Below are 17,428 nucleotides of genomic sequence, written 5' to 3' on the forward strand. Positions count from 1 at the left end.
GTCATGCTCAGTCAGGAGGCCGAAAAAAGGGTGGTCTTTGGAAATTTTTTACTCAAAAGCTATAACACATTTTTTAAAAAATCTTTTTTCCTTTTAAGGATTGCATCTAGTACCGTGCATCGTAATTTTTTTATTTAAAAATATTTAGCAATAACTAAGTTATTGTCCATCACTCGAAGGTTCTCTAAAAGAAGGGCTTCTGCGGTGACCACTGCTGCTCGAAAGTCGATCATCTGAAATAAAAAATTCAAAAGAATTTACTTATTATATTATATTATCTAGTATTTATAGAGCATTTTCAATATTTATCCCATCTACGTTATTAACCCCGCCGATCGAACACCACGCGGTGAAAGCACCCGACTCGTCTAGGCGAGCTATTTACGTAGTCGCGCTAGAGACAGCGAAGAAAGTCGCCCTTTAATGCTCCCATTCGTAGTCCCCCTGGTGGATAGGTATAGTTGTCTCCGAGGAAGGCAGCGGGTGCGGTTAATTCGCGCCAGGGACCGTGAACAGCCTCGTTCATTCTAATTTTCCCCGAACGCCCCTGATTGGAGTCGTCCGATTGGGTCGCGAGCTCGCTGATACGCGAGTTGCACCTGCATCCACGCCCACGTCGTTGCATAGCGGCGTGGAACACGTTCCACGCGCGGCGTCGCCCCGCTCCGACGCGCGGAAAAATGCCTCCGGCTACCTGGAAAATGCTTTCCATTATCCTGGCTATTGTTTCCTTCCTTTCCTCCGGCGCGGCGGTGAATCAGCTAGACGCGAGGAATTCGTGGAGGGAACTCGTCGATGCCACTGCTAGTGGCGGTATCCATGTTTGGTGGAGTAATGACGCGCGTGAATTCACGTGGATGATGGATACGCAATATTCTCTTTTCTCTTTTCTAGTAACAACGGGATTTTTTCTCGTGTAAATAAATAAAAAATAATCTCCATGCGAGAAAAAGAGAAGGACATAGCAGAGTTGGGCATTATTCGTCATTCTCGAATAACTTTGTTTTTATTCGCAATTTCTATTCGAAGATTATTCGAAATTTTTATTCGAAGATTATTCCGAATTTTTATTCGAACGTTATTCTACATTTTTATTCAAAGGTTCTTCAACATTCCTATTCGGAGATTATTCGAATTTGTTATTCGATTACTATTCGAAATTTATACTCGAAGATTATTTGACACTTTTACTCGCAGATACTTGGAAGTTTTTCTTCAAAGATTATTCGATTTAAAAATTTATTCGAATAATGCCCAACTCTCCGGCACAGTAATTTGAGGTCCCCTTTCTCAAAGGGTTGCTACGTATTACGATTTCTCAACCAAGCGCTCCGAGAAACTCGCAACGTCCACAAAACTCCCACCGTCTTCATCTCTCCATCCTCGATATCCCCACGAAAGCGGAAAAAGGTCTCGCAACCATCGAAGCATCAGCATCATTCACGGGAGAGATCCAAGTGTCCGTAGCGATCGGACCTCCGCGCGAAACGACGCTGCATCGCGCGCGTCCATCGGGCCCGGTGCGCGGTGGACGGCTTGCAATGAAAATTATGAGAAACGGTAATGCCCGGTGTTGCCGGCCGTTGCGGGCGTCGGGGGTATTTTTACGACATTACCGGGCGCAACGACGATTCGAATAATTAAACGACACCGCGGACAATAACTAACGTGCCGCAACGAGCGTGATCCTCGTCCCCGATGGGGCATCGAGGCCTCGTCGGTGGCTAATAAACTCCGCCGCATGAAGAGGCTACTTGTTCGAGCCACCGGGGATTACGCACCACCTTTGTAACGGCTCAACGTCCGAGGAACGGAACGCCGAAGGACTTGACAAAATCCGCGGAGGCTCGTCGTAAAGACGCGGACCTGGGTTCAGGGACCAGCCGCGCGTCTACGGTGGGAAGTATAAAATTCCGTATATTTTATAAAGGGGAGGACGAGCGAGCCGGCCTGCTGCGGCGCGCTCCGCGCGGACCGGTCGGTATTGACGGAGAAATGGGAAAAAAGGACCGGAGAAAGGAGCGGACAGGGCTGGCAGCGGAAGAGAAGGGGCCGTGAAAGGGAGGAACGCGTCTACTCGTGAATAAACAACGAACGTAGCAGTCGCAGAGGCAGCATATTGAAGGCGAGGAGACGGCGACGCGCGCGTCTGTGAGAACGCGAACCCTTCGTTCATCGAAGGTGTGGCCCTTTTATAGCGTCGGCTGCCTCGCGAAATACAACGATGGTCGATGGCAGGCTTGAGGGTCGAACGGGAACCTGAAGTACCATAATTTGTCTAGGAGGGACAGTATACAGGGTGAATCACGCGAGTTTATCAGTTCGATTGTCTCTGGCGTTAGTGGATCGATCCAAAGCTTTACTTAACATGATAAATGTCGCTTTCAAAGTTTCTTTTGTGCCAGCACTGTGGCCGACTAAGTAAGTTGCGCCATGTTCTGTTGGGACGGGTGTTGGCCTCTGGTTCGATCGAAGAAACACGGGCAGCCCGACTTTTTCCAGCGGGCTAGACCTTCCGCTGGATTTATGGGGGCCGGGGTGACTCTTTCGGAGCGTAATCAAAGTTTCCGTGGAGATTCGAGCGGATCCTTCGGAACGCGGAGGCGTCCATGGGACTCCGTCAGGAGGCTTATTAGATTCACGAGGCTATTTTCGGCCGTTACACGCTTGCCCAGCGCGGCCAGATGTTTGACGTTCCCGCGGATCGTGACGGGACTGGAGAGCATCGTGCTGGCTCGCTGGGTCTCGGGTTCAATGAGAAAGAGCAGGATGCGGGCAAGTTTTTCGTCTGGCCACAGAAAAACTGACCTGTAACGGCAGGTCGAGCTAAACGTCATTGAAAAGTAAAGAACACAAGGCCCCGTCAAATCCTGAAGTCAACTTCGCCCACGAAGAAGTCCCTCCTCTACTTGTATATTATCACAAGTGTTTGTACGAAAGGGTTCGGTCTACATAGTTAGCAGTTGCATGACACATGCTCCCTTCTCTCAATTAGAGACAGCTTCGGGGTGTCCAAGAGCTACGTACTGGACTCTGCTTCTAACGAAGATAATTCTCTCCGGAGAATCAACGGTATGAAAGAAGAGACGAGGAGAAATTGGGTCGCGCAGAGATTGGCCAAAGCCCTTTGTCTCTTCCCCGGGAAGACAATGGGCAAACATTCGCGATCCCCGTCGTCCCTGTTACTATCGATGTCCCCGGATCTAATACCCAGGCGAAGGAGCAAAACGTTAGCCTGTAAATAACTGGAGCAATTTATCGTAGCGTTTCCACAGTGATCGTCACGTATCGCCCGTTTACTTTGCAGTAACGAGATGTTGCGGTCACGGCTCGGAACCTTCCAAATTGCATGTCGGATCTCGCCTAAGAGATCATCTTCAGAGATTAATCCCCTGCTATTTGCGCGCCGAGTCCCTCGCTCGGTTGCTGCGGCATGGATTCGCGCGCAGACTCGGCTTTATCAGCCCCTGCCAAAGCAGTCGAGCTTATTTACCATTCCCGCTTCACACAAAAAGAAATCACGAAATTCTTTTTACCCACTGGAATTCGAACCCACGGTACACAAACGCGTAAAACACGTTGGAAAGTGGTGGTAACGAGGCAGGATGCAGGGAACCGGACGACCCGGGGCGTAAAGGTCGCGCCACCCCCGCGTTCATATAGCCAGACAAAGTTGGCGAGCGTCGACGAGGTTCGAGCGGGCAAATTAGCTCGATAGCGGAGCTGGCGCGATAACGCGGGCATAATTTCACGCCCGTGCACGCGAGTCGAGCCGCGGGACGAGCGTAATCCGCCAACGCGATTCCTCCCCCGCAGCACGATCCTCGCGGATGGAATCACGGGTGGCTCGTTCCAATGGCGGACGTTCATATTCGCGTGCACACGCTCCCATCTTTCCGTGTGTACGCTCGCGAGCGTGTTTCCACGGGCGCGCGGAAAGGTGGCAGGGTCTCTCTGTGAGAAATTCACCGCGTTTCCTTCTCCTCTATTCACAGGACCGCTCTCTCCTGTTTTCGCCCTGCCGGGGCGCGTTCAGTTTCCACGTTCCACCGACAATCCAATTTATACGCTGGATTATTCGGAGAACCGGGGGTGGCATCGAGCCGCCTCACCCCACGACGCCCCAGTCTACGTCCTAGCCCTCCAACGTCCCTTCACGATCTGTCCCACCCTCCTTCCACTTCGACTCCCGTTGAATCGCGATGCTCCACGTAGATCCGACCGAGCCCTACCTTCCCCCTCGATCGACTTCCCTCTGGCCAAACATGGCCGATTTCCTGCTCCGACCAGCCTCCGGACCCGGAATTCACAGGCTCACGTTCCACGATGCTTCCGCCTGGAAAGGAACCGAGTGAATGAGATCGTTTTCTTTTCCCGAGGATCGACTCGATCAACGAGCCTGCAGCCCTGGGATCGTCTCTCCTTGTGGCATTTCCTTTTTTGCTAAGACGATTCAGAAGAACGGGTGGTTTTGGTAGATATTTTTTCTTTGGGGGTTCTTTTCGTTTGAATTAATATTTCTGGGGCTGTTGATAACATTGCCGGGGAATATAAGTACAGTTAAAGGAGATTCAAGAGTAATGTTAGTTTAGCGAATAATTCGGTTTATGCAGAAGGTTATGCCTTACAAGGGAACATCCCGAACCCGGGACTTCGAAAAATTCTGAAACTTCGTGAATATGTAGGGAATTTCTTCCTGATTACAGCGCAATTTTTGTTTGCTGCCCAAATTCACTCAAAGGGGATGTAATTGACCCCTGAAAATCCGATTATTTTCCGATTTTCTGTTATAACTCGTGCAACTGTAAAATAATTTGTTTACCAAATGATAGATCTAATTAAAAGAAGTAACTTTTGTCTTGAAACTATTTTTCTATCTCTTACATTTCGCGAGTTTCAGAATTTTTTGAATTTTCGGGTTCGGGATCTTCCCTTGTTAGTTACGCAGAAAGCTACCCACTCCCAATGCTTTGAAACTGAGTTTTAGTTTGAAGATATTAATTGTTAAAGGAAAGCAGCTTTACTTCTATTGGGTATATTTTTAATTCTTGTTATTGTTTTCGGAGGTGTTTTAATAGGTTATTTACAAGCAGCTAATATTTATTTATACAGCAGCTTTATTTCTATTGGGTATATTTCTAATTCTTGTTATTGTTTTACGAGGTTCTTTAATAGGTTATTTACAACAAGAATTAAAAATATACCCGATAGAAATAAAGCTGCTTTTCTTTAACAATTAAAATTAAATAGTGAGTACTTACTATAATTAATGTTATTTTAAATTTTATGTACCTTTCGCGTGTTTAAGCCTAAAATGGAACTGCGGTTCGGTAGTTTTAATAATTGTGTAATGTAACAGTTGTTCTATGGCTTGGTAATTTCTTGCAAAATAAAGATCACAAGATTATGGGATCCATACTGCTTTTAATTAATTTTCTGTCATTTCGAGGGTTGGTAGCTTTCTGCATAACCAAGTAGGCCGAATTAATCCCCATTGACTTATTCCGTAGGCTTCAGAAAGTTCCGCACCAATAGCTAATATCGTTTTGCAAAAAGATAATGAAATATTGCTTCTCCAAACTCTGATGCACACGAACTACCCACATCTAATCTCTATTCATAACTATTCTAAAACCGATCGAAGGGTAGCGTTTGTCAGTTACTGGTTCCCAATGGAGCAAACGGTCGACATTTCCCTCAATCAATTTCCCGTACCAACGCTCGCATAATAGCGTCGTTTCGCAGTATTCGCGCGATTCCCTCGGCAAACAGATTACCTATCGGTGATACGCGGGCAGCGCCGGTAGTACGCCTCTTATCGGCCATTATCCTATAAAATGCGAATGTTTATAGACTGCCCATAAGACTCGAACATGCTATGACATATTGCGGAGGATGCCTACGCGCGTTTAGCCTTCGACCATACACAGATCCTCGATCGGATTCTAGTAAGGGAGGCGATCGCTATCGCAGTAACCCGTCCACTTTACCGTCCTCCTATCTGAGCTTCCAATATTCCAACGTCCATACAGCGCTCCACTGTCTTCCTTTCGTGCCTTATCGAGGCTTTTCCTCTGCAGTCAGAAGTCAGTCCAGATCCGCTCGAAATTTTTACTGGATTCATGCAACCTCCCACACTAGAGGAAACTTACTCCAGGGTCGCGAGAAATCTGTGGTTTGAGAAGTAGAAGCAGTTGCGTTTGAGGACCCGAGGAGGGGTGCAGCTTCGTTTTTTAAAAATTTTGAGTCATCACGTGTAATATGCGTAAAAAAATTCTACATCCTTCGATGCGAATTCGATAACAAAAGAGCGATTTATTGAAAATTTTCAACCTCCACTCATTACTGTTCCGCGCAATATTTTTGTTTCGGGCAGCTCCGGATTTGAAAGATTCGCCGAAAATAAAAGTAAAAACTTACCTACCTATTTCTATCCTACTTATTTCTCTAAACTCAATAACTACTGCTTACTGTGCGAAAGTGTAGCTTCTCTTTTCATTGCTAAGTCAAAGCAATGACTACTTAAAACTTGGAATGTTAACTCAAAGTTTTCTTTTTAATCTTTAGTCGAAGCATTAATTTTACGCACAGCCCTCTCTAATTTACTGGAAGTTGGTAAGGATGGAGCTGCACCCCTTTTGCTGCAAGATCCCTATTAGTCTTATTCCCATAGTACTATTTCTGGACGTCACTTTCAACTCCAGCAATACTTATACACATTTCGCATTGTTACATGTACTTCTGCGCATTAAAGACTATTATCTTCCATATAAGGAGCACAGAAACAAATAAATCCCCCAGCGATCGCAGATACGGATACGCGCCTCGGAGGAACACGTCCACGGATAATAAGAACCCCGAGGACGTCGCGTAATCGCCCCTATGCAAATCGAACACAACCACGGATAACAATCGCCTACGATTTCGAGGGCCTGGATCGTACTCGTTTCAACATTTTTTCTCCCTTGCAAAGCAACTGGAGTGAGCAGGCCAGTTGTCCAGGATCCTCCAATGAGGAGACGCGCAGCCTGTGCTCGCGATCCCCCCCGCGCGATACGCCGTCCAGCTTTTGTATAAATAAGCCGCTCACGGAGCTGAAATCCTGGCGACCGGCGCGGAGGGGGATGCTCGCGAAAGAATTTAGTTGCGGAGCATGGCCGGGGGATACGCATCGATTCTCGATTAAACGCGCGCAAGGTTGCAGACCCATCGCGCGTTCTACCTGCCGGGGCACGAGATTTTATTCGCGATTACTCGCCTCCGGACGCGGCAACTTTACGAGGGTTCTCCCGTGTAACGAGAAACGACGCCCCCCTCTAGTAAATATGACTTTTCATCTTGCTTCTTGTTAGCTTGCAACATGCAGACGAGATGAAGCCATGTAACCAAGCCATTCGTCGCCGAGTGGCTTGCAACCCTTGCTCCCTCGCGTTTCCATAGACTCCTCGATGAATCGTATCGTTCCCCGTATTATGAGCAATTGTTTGTTAGTCGAAGAAGTAATTTAAGAACGATCATGGATATTTACGATCCTGTTTTGCCGTTCTTCGAACGAATTTAGTGCTCGCCCCCGACTTCGTACGAAATAAAACGAAGCAGGTACCTACGTAGGGGACACCGGGGTGAAATGAGCTTTCTTAATTTATTCTTTAACAATAGAATGTATTTACAAATTTTGGTGGCGTAATAAATGTGCGTAATACCGTAATACTTATGCGCATTCAGATATCGAAGAATGGAAATTTGGCCAGAAATGGAAAAATGGCCATTTTTTTTAGATTTTTGTACAGTAGTTATACAGTATGCACTAATACGTGCTCTACTCATAAGAAGGAAAGAAATAATTTTCAACCTCATACTATCAGTAAAAAAAATTCGTCTGAATAGTTTAGTGCTGTTTTGAGCGCCTGAGGGTGGCGTAACCCCTTAACCGACTGGTCAGCCACTAGTCGGTACATCTTTAGTAGCAAAATTATAAGACTTGTTGGAAAAAAGAGAGAGAAAAATGGGCAAGTATTCACAAAAAGGGAGCCGATCAATCGGCCTTTTTTGCCGATTAGTCGCCGACTACAAAAGTGGCCGGATAGTCGGCTTAACCGACTAGTCGGTACATCTCTATTGCAAACATACATGTACACGCGTTTGAGATAACATTAATCCTAACATTATTAAATAATTATTATATAATTTAAAGCATCATTATTTTTATGTGAAACCTGTCTTCCAAAAATTATCGAAGCCCATTTGAAGAAAAAAATATAAAATGTTTTTGTTAAAAAAATTATTTAGATAGAATAAGTACGTATTTTATTAATAATTATGTATGTATTTGTTTTAATAATAATGTGTCAGACTGTTCATGTAAACAAAGCTCATTTAAAAACTCATTTTCAGAAGAAAATGTGTTTATACAAAGGGCAAAGTTACAAAGTACAAATTATTGGCGTTAAACTTGTATTAATGAAAAATATTTTTTTAAAAACAGTTTAAATAGTTTAAAAGTTCTAATAAAGTTACTTTTATAATTATATCCTCCATTAAAACTCGTATTTTATATAAGAAAAGTGGGGTAAAATGGTCGTTTACGTTTTTTCTTTTCAAGTTGAATTTTAATACACTCTAAGTTTATTTTAAGTATTGCTATTCGTCATTTACCAATAGTAATGTTTAAAATACATTATAAATCTCTTTCCACATATTTTCATTGAAGGGCAAATATTTTATTCGACTTCAAACTTTTCTCGGCTCACACTATCCCGGTCTCCCCTGCTCTGCCCATTATTTCGTGCAGGTACTAAAAAGAGAAAGAATTTTTCACTGTATACAGTGGGTACTGGAAATATTTATTGCATCCCACGAATATTAAACACGATATCACTTACATTCCTCTTATTATTAGTAGTAAATAAGCAAATATTATGGCAAAACTTGTAGCTCACTATCTTAGCCGAAATAAGTGCGCGCTGCGTAAATTCGAGCGGTGCAATAAATATTTGACAGAGGGTTCATTCCTCCGCGAAGTGGTGAATCCAAGAGGCAAACAAAGGGACCGTTTCCAGGCTGAGCTCCGTATCGAGGCTCAGCTCAGGAGGAAAGCCAGCGCGCGTTATCCTAAAGAACGTAGATACGTAGAAACTGTGGGTGCAGACGGTTCCCGGGGCACTTTAAAATGGGAATTTACGTGGCCCGTCCGCAGACGTAAACAATGGCTGAGACGCGGCGATAAATCCGCGGGGGAGCCCCGTTTCAAGTTTATCTAGGTCTAGAAGATGCTCGTTCAGCCACACCACTACGCCGTTACATTCGCCATGATACCTACCCAGAGATTTACCACCTAAACAGTCGGAAAATATTCCCGTTTCACGCCGATGGCACCCGTAAAACTCCACGCGACACTTTCTTCCTCGATGCCAGGGGGGTGCGCGCCGCGTTAACTCCGATTCTTCGAGGAATTGGTGTCGTCCCAAAGTGACTGCGGCACGTTTTAATTCAATCGAATGTGGATCCAGGAAATGCCCAACAAAGCTCTTGCCCCGAGCCTTTTCTACTGTGCAACCCTTCTTTTGTACTTTCACAAGCTTCGCCATAAGATTCAGCCCCTTCTCAGCAGCCCTGGCGACCTCGAAGCTTCATTCTCTTTACTTCAAGTTCCTCTAATCATTGCAATCCTTTTCTCCGCCACTTTTATTTCGCGATTTATTATTTCCCTCTGCAAACACTGAATTTCTTTGAATCGATAAACGTTGCAGACCCGCGAGCATGCCTCCGGACGCCATTACAGAGGAGTCTTGGAACTTTCGAAGTTCCTTGAGCCGAAACTCGAGACCAATCGCAGAGACGTGCGTGCATCGTCTTGTTTCTGGTATCTCGGGGGGCGAGCTCCATCGATAGCCATAATTCTGGCGGGAAGGCACCGATTTTACCCACAAACCGTTGACAAAAAGACGAGGCCCGGAGGAGCAGCGCCAAAAGCGTGTGCGCGTCGGATAGCAGGCGGCGAAATTACGACGGTGTCACTTACCGGCGACGTTTACAGTCGCGCTAATTATCCCGTTTTATTGGTAAACTAACCGGGCTGCCCGCTCGCGGACGTTTAATTCCGTGGCGAGATAAAAGCGGGCGTTCGTTCAAGAAACGCTTGTTCGAGTTCATTAGCCGTACCGTTAAGACCACGGACACTTATATACGGCCGAATGATTTATCGGCCTCGATACGAGAGTTAATTAATTCCACGTGCAGATAGCGAGCGACGATTTCGAAACAACGGCGACGGCTCTGTGTCGTTTTCTTTCCCGAGTATCGCCCGGCACGCCGGAGCGGAAAACACGCGACGGACGGCTGCTTTTCCTTTTTTTTTCAATTCCTCCGTGATTCCGTCTGGAATTCAATTAGACCCCTCTTGTTTTGTTTCGCCGACCAGTGAATCACTGGGAGTGCCATTTCGCGAGCCTCGAGTTCTTCTGCGCCGCAACGCCGTTATTCTAATTATCTCGCGCGAAACGAGGGGGGGTACACTCGCGTGGGAGATTGCCAGCTGTCCCTGGAAAATCTCGCGAGATTTTCTGCTCTTGATTTCGACGGTGGAGGAGGATAATCGCTGGACAGCCTGAAAATGGCAACCGGTCTTCTGCTTTGGCGAGAACGTGCGGCGAAAGAGAAACGGCTCGTTCGACTTTCGTCGGGATAACGACGCTGCTTCGACGAAAATCGGTCGAAGAGGCAAGCCCCTCGGGCCGCCATGGACGTATAAATAATACATGAGACTGCGGGAATGAAGGAACTCGCGGAGAATGTTGCACGAAACGATTGCCCAGGGTTATCAGCGGCGAAACTGACGCCCGCAATGACGACGAATTGCCGTTAAACGGGCCCTCGGCCTTCGAGCAATTGCTTCTCATTGACACACAATCCCTTCGTGACAGTCCATGCCCAGAGCCTCGCAAACGATAACGATCCTAATGTCTTATCTCGGGACGAGAGATGCTCTTTCCTAGAAAATCTCTCGACGCTTAATGGACGCTTCGAACTTACGCGAGCTGGCTGAAATTTCTCTTGAAAACCTAGAGGACCTAGGAACCTAGGGGACTAGCAGAAACGTGTCACTGAAAGATCTCGATCCGTCCTGAGGAGCCACTGCAGATTGGATATTTAAAAAAAAAATGGGAAAGGAGCGTTGGTTGGTTGAAGCGTTGATCTCGCTACTTGAAAATTCCATCCGCGACCTCATCAAGCCTTCCCAGGGCTTCGTCTCCAATCTGAACTTTCCCAAAACTTCAATTCTAATCTGAACTTCGCCAAGCTTCGCCTTCAATCTTAACTTTTCCAAGTTTCAACCGGATCACCGTCCGACACCCGACGACCCTTGAAAATGAGAGGAGGCTGACCCACGATACACCAACATCTGAAAGACACTCGAACGACCCTGCACTAACGGGCTTGCCAGTTAATTACAAGCAAAGTTACAGCGTCGTTCTCGCGCAATTAAGATCCTCGGCCAAGATATTATTTAACCGGAGCGGGTCGATCCGTCCCCCTCGCGAGCGGATCGAGAGGATTCGCGGTCAGTGTGCCTCCTCTCGGCGCGATATAATAGGAAACGACTCGAATGAATTACAGCGGGAGGTAACGATAAAACGCCTTCAATTTATTTTAACGGCCCCATATAAAGTGCCCGTATAAATTTCGTCTCGAGGACGCGGCTTCCTGCCCGCTGCCATCGCGCGCCGCAGACTCTGCCATCTTCCCTCGCAGCGAGACCCCGCGGTCGTCCGCTGATTTATTTCTCTATGATACGAGTCGTTAACTGACGCGGAACGGTCGTTTCTCCAAGCAGATGATACCTATGATCGGGGTTTATCCATCTTCGAGTCGGCAACGCCGTTTCGCGCGATTTACGCGGCGCTTCTTTCGGAATCGCTGGGTGGACTGTCGGCGAATGTTTCGGCGTTCTCCAGGCGCCTAGAATTATTCAGTTCTTCCTTGGATTTTAGAGGGTATCGGTTGGCTTTAACAGTGATTAAAGAGCGAGGAGCGCTTTCTCGTTTCGTCCACTCGGGACTTGGGGGATATAAGAACTCGATGGCTAGATAGCTACTCTGCTTGACAGAAATAGATAGCTGCTACGCAGGCAAACAAGCTTCCCTGGGCACTGAAATGGCCGACGGCCGGCGCTTGAATCAGGCTGTAACAGTTCGGTGGGTCTTTAATGCGTACAAATCAGCGTACTAGCTATGATGGAGGACGTTTCGATTGCACGAGGAAGGAATATGAAAGGTTCGGTGTTCATAAGGATTCTGACGTCGCTTACGCAGCAAGTTAATCCTCGGTTACTAAATAATCCCCCGCAGGATTCAGTTGATACCTTCATGTGCGTCCAGAACTAACAAAGTCGGCACAGTGGCAATAGATTTCAGAAATTTCATAAGTCTACGATGATTCGAGCAAGTCGAAGGAGCGTGGGCCACCCTTCGGCCAGAGAAAGTGAAATATTTTTCTGCGTACTCTTTGTAAAGAGAAATCTAGGGACGACCGCGGGGAAAGGCTCTCGGCAAAGGGTTCGCCCGGAAAAAAAGGAACCCTTTCCCGTTTTTACAGCGCAGTAAATAAGGAACTTTCTCCTAACCCTTTTTAGCGGCTAGCCGGCGATCGCGCGTGTCCATCCAGCGTGTACATACTTTCACTTCCCTCGTGCTGTTCCTTTGCACCCTCCCCGGAACGTCTCACCCTTTTGTCGAGAGGCGGACGTTAGCCCGGGCGATGGAACACGAAACAGAAAATCTTGAAATGTTTCCAGAGGCTCTAGGATTTTACGAGGCGGCCTTACAAGTGAATTTGTTGCTCCGCGTGATTCATTGCGGCCGTTCCGCCCGCGCGCCGCCCGCCGCCCGTTAACAAACCTTCTTTACCCTAAAATTAAACTTTCGCGTGAAATAATAGCCGGTCGCCGTTCGCTCTTAAATTTAGAAGAAACGTCGGCGCGAGTTTAAAATCGCTCCTACACGATGCCGCGCGGCTTTCTGTTGCAGATTACTGGTGCCGGAGCTGGGCCGCCAGTTCTCATCCCCGCGGAGGTGAGTTGTCGACGATTATGCGCTGATAATACTTTTATTACCCTTAGCAGAGAGTTTGCACCGCGAGGGACACTCGATAACGTCCTCGACGATGATAGAAACGCGTAAAACGTCGCTCTAGTCGCCTGGAGTAGATTCATGCTGCCGCGCAACATGCTGTACCAACCCCTCTAACGCCACTCGTATTTAAATACGGTTGTTCTAATGTCATGCTGATCGTAAAGTAACGACACTTGAAGCTTCCTAAATAACTGGCAGATATTTGTGAGACAAGCGGCAGTGCGTCAGATATATTTAAAGGGTAAAGGGACAATTCGGGAATGTCTGTTTTTTTTCGAGATTGGGCGATTTATAGCATATTTTGTTGGTGGCAACTGGGAATGCTGAACTGTCGAATCACGAAGGGTTATAAAGTTCAATTACCCCTGTACGGTAACATAAAACAAGAAATTATTTAAGAAGACAATTATATAAGAAAATTAAACTGGAAATGTTCCCACTCTTTGCCTAAGCACAAACTTCTGTAGTCAAGAAAATCAGGAAATTGTACGTGTAAGAAAAATTAAATTCATCGAACCTTGCTTCTTTGCTGGTGAACTGAAGTACTAAAACTTAATTTCTCGATAACGCTGCTTTGTGACATTTCCTGCTTTCTCCCTTACCGTTCATTTAAGAAACGCCCTATCCAGAAACGTCCATGGATCGGTGCAATACGTCGACGTGAAAGGGGTTAGAATTCAGCCGCGCAGAAAAATCAAAGCTCGCGGTATTCAATAATTTCTTAGGAACCATTATCCAGTTCCGACCGATACACAGTGGTTCGAGCATACTACATTTGTATTGGGTTTATATGGGGTTCTAATTGTTAGAAACAAACCTGATTCGTACCTCAGTTTATTATTTCACTAAAAATATCAATGAAATAAAAATATGACTAATTCAATAAAGGAAAAAGAGCAAAACGACGGTATTGTACTTTAACTATAATTATCAGTTGCAACATTATGTTTATTCCTGTAATTTCTGAGCTTTCTGTAGAGTTTTAAAAAAATTTCGAGCCACAGTTGACTCACCCAACATAAAATGGCTATTAAAACAGTGTTTTGCTATATGTTCCACGTCGTTCCGCGCAACAAGGGTTGAATGTACGGGAAGTATAGACTTTCTAGTTTTTTTTAATCACACGATCGATCTGCAAAAATTTGCAGAACTATATTTTGTGAATTTTTCTCTGAGTGCGACGCTCGGCAGAAGAGATAGCACTGTTGTTATATTTCAGACTCTATAATGTAATGTAATGTAATTAACAAGAAATTAATAGTTACAAGGCACACTTATAGTTATAGTTAATCTATAATACGTATAGAGTCTGAAATATAACAACTGTGCTGTCCCTCCTGCCGAGCGTCGTACTCGAAAACAATTCACAAAATATAGTTTTGCAAATTTCTGCAGATCGATCGTGTGATTAAAAAAAAACTAGAAAGTCTCTACTTTCCGTACATTCCACCCTTGTAGCGTGGAAAGACGCGGAACATATAGTAAAATACTGTTTTAATAGCCATTTTATGTTAGGTGAGTCAACTGTGGCTCGATATTTTTTTTAAAACTCCACAGAAAACTCAGAAATCACAGGAATAATCATAATGTTATAACTGATCATTATTATACTTAAAGCACAATATCTACTGTCGTTTTGTTCTTTTTCCTTTATTGAATTAGTCATATTTTTATTTCATTGATATTTTTCGTGAAATAATAAACTGTGATGCAATTTGAACCCCATATAAACCCAATACCGCGAAAAAATAATTTTGTCCAGCTAGCGTGTGGTATACTCGAACCACTGTGCGATATTGCGACTCGACGCTCTCGAAACGTTCGCACCGATTCCGGAAAGCTTGGACCTCGATACGTTCAGGATCGTCTCGGTGCCGCGAGGAACGCGCTTCTTTGTAGACGGCTATCTTAATCCTTAAAGTACCCCCGTGGCTGTCGGTTACCATACCAGGGCCCGTGAAACACGTAATATACAACTTCCTTAAAAGGCAGTTCGTAATAGGTAGTATTCCGCGAAGTACAACGTCATTATAAATTCACGTTTACGCCGGTTAACTCGGCCTCGAGCGTCGGCGGGAGAGTTCGGGAACACGCATCGGGAACGCGCGGCACTTTACACTTCGCGACACTCCCTGCGCCGTTAATTCGTTACTTTACTTTACCCTTTACGCCGGCTAGTCACGATTTCCTCGGTAATTTATAATAACCGATATCGCCAACGACCATACGTATTCGGAAACGAGCCAGCGCTCTTCTTATCTCCCTGCCTGGGTCCCTCCTACCCTCCTCCGTGCTCGCGTCTCACGCTTCTCGCCAGCGAGACCGAATGCGACCTTTTTCTTCTTCGCGGACCGTCCCTTAGCGCGTGCACGCTTTTCGGATCATTATCGGAGTGCACAGCGACACCTTGATTATTCGTAGCAGCGAGGGGGTGGCTCTTTGTGCGACAGGCTTTTGAAGGCGAAATTTCTGATAGCGTTTCTCGAGTCTGTAGCGCGCTGTTTAAAAATTCAGGGACCATATGTGTTAAGTGTAGTTCGGGAGTATTTGAGGAATCTCGTGGCGTTGCAAGCTTTAGGTAACACCAGCGTGCCTCGGCTTCTGTTTTGGTTCCCGCGCTGTAGACGAAACACACAAGTCCGCTGCGAGAAACGGTATGCGCCAAATATTTGTGGAGTACTAAATCCGAGCACTCGAACAGGAGGTACAATCTATCTTGGACTATCGCTCGCGCACGACGAACAGTAGTCTTGAAAGATAAATAGAGCTGTGGGCGGCGGAATGTTTAGTGGCCGCGATGCTATTCGTGCAATCGATGTTTCACGCGGGAAGGTTTATTAAGCGGATGCTTTCAAACATTCTAATGAGAGAGAAGGATTTCTACCGTACGAGACTGTTGAGGAACCCTCAAAAATCCCTGCCACTCGTCAACTGACGCTGAAATCGTCAGGATCTTAAATTGGAGCGCCCCGTGGGCAGTAAAGTAGAATCAAGCGGGCTTCACCTCCATTAAAGTGTTTTTGCAGAAGAAATGGCTCATTCGTAACGAGATTAACTCTGCCGAAAGAATTTCTCGGCTGGTTAGAAATGTTATTACTCCGATGTTTATGAAACAACTCGATCTCGCAGTCGTGCCTTGACGCGATCCTGCAAGGAGCATCGACGAGACTTTTGAAACTCTTTAAACGGCGATATATATCCGCGAAATTGCCAGCGCGTACGCGGATCACGGCAGGTGGATGTTAACGAGAATCAGCGGCGCTGTTAATTCCAGAATTAATTTCGACGAGCCGCAGGACGCGCGTCGTCGTTTCCACGTGGAATCAACACTGCCCCTGTCCTTCCATCTTGTGCCTACTGTCGCAATGCTTTCAATCACCACGTATTCGAGATACTCGATATGCAAAGTTTGCGTAAGACCCCTCGCTACGTTTTTCTACTGTACCCCGCGAATGCTGAGATCAATACTCCGCGGCAAATGAAAGAAAGCTTGAATGTTTCGCCGGACAGTAAGGTGCGAATCCACTATGAGATTTTACGCGAGAGAGAAGTCTCAGCAATAACTAAACGTCAATAATGGAAATAACCGCGAGGGATGAGATTTCTGCAAATACATCCTGAAACGTGTCTCACGAGAGTCGAATTTCGTGAAGCTAACGACAAAATAATTAAGAAATCTCGTCGGAGACTTGCACCTTTGCACTTTGAAGCAGAAGTCTTGCGAAACTCCAGCTGCTCGCAGTCAGTAGACGGTATAAATGAATTATCAAACAAGGAATTGATTAATGCTTGAACCGCGCCGTTGCCTCAAAATTGACCTGGCACCAATTGCCATCGATCGAATTTGGATTCCTGACGATCACTGTACGGCCCTCCACTCCAGCATCCTTAAAAGAAAAGACAATCCCAGGAACTCTACCAGCCCGTGTCAGATGAAAGATGAAATCCCAGCCATCGCGGCGATTCCTCCCCGGCAAGCTGCAGCCTCCCTGAACTCCATGGAGTACTCGGGCCAGGCGTGGTTGGAAGTTTTACGCTACCGTGGGACGTAATTAGCCGCGACACGCGGGTCGCATCTAAACGCGGGAGCGCCGAGTTACGTTTCCATTATTCGACGCACGGCCGGGCGAGCGTAGAAGTTCGGCAAGCATAGAACTATGGTGCTGCAGTTGCTATCCCGCAGCATCCCATCATGGCTGGCAACGACGCCCACTCCCCTCCGGCTCCTGGACCAGTTCCCGTTCCCCTCCGCGAAGCGCCAGGTCCAGTAGGATCAGCCTGGCCTAGCCTAACCCTTA

The 17,428-nt window shown here is 46.3% G+C and overlaps 1 long non-coding RNA gene across 1 annotated transcript in view; it reads left to right on the forward strand.

Annotated features, from left to right (window-relative positions):
- Nucleotides 1-17,428, forward strand: part of LOC143366151 (uncharacterized) — a 167,986-nt gene that overhangs the window by 134,737 nt on the left and 15,821 nt on the right. The window contains exon 3 of the long non-coding RNA XR_013084673.1: nucleotides 13,026-13,070. This is a non-coding gene — a long non-coding RNA (uncharacterized LOC143366151). The remainder of the gene's footprint in view (nucleotides 1-13,025; nucleotides 13,071-17,428) is intronic.

The sequence above is a fragment of the Andrena cerasifolii genome, chromosome 2 (genome assembly GCF_050908995.1).
Source record: "Andrena cerasifolii isolate SP2316 chromosome 2, iyAndCera1_principal, whole genome shotgun sequence".
Classification (NCBI taxonomy): domain Eukaryota; kingdom Metazoa; phylum Arthropoda; class Insecta; order Hymenoptera; family Andrenidae; genus Andrena; species Andrena cerasifolii.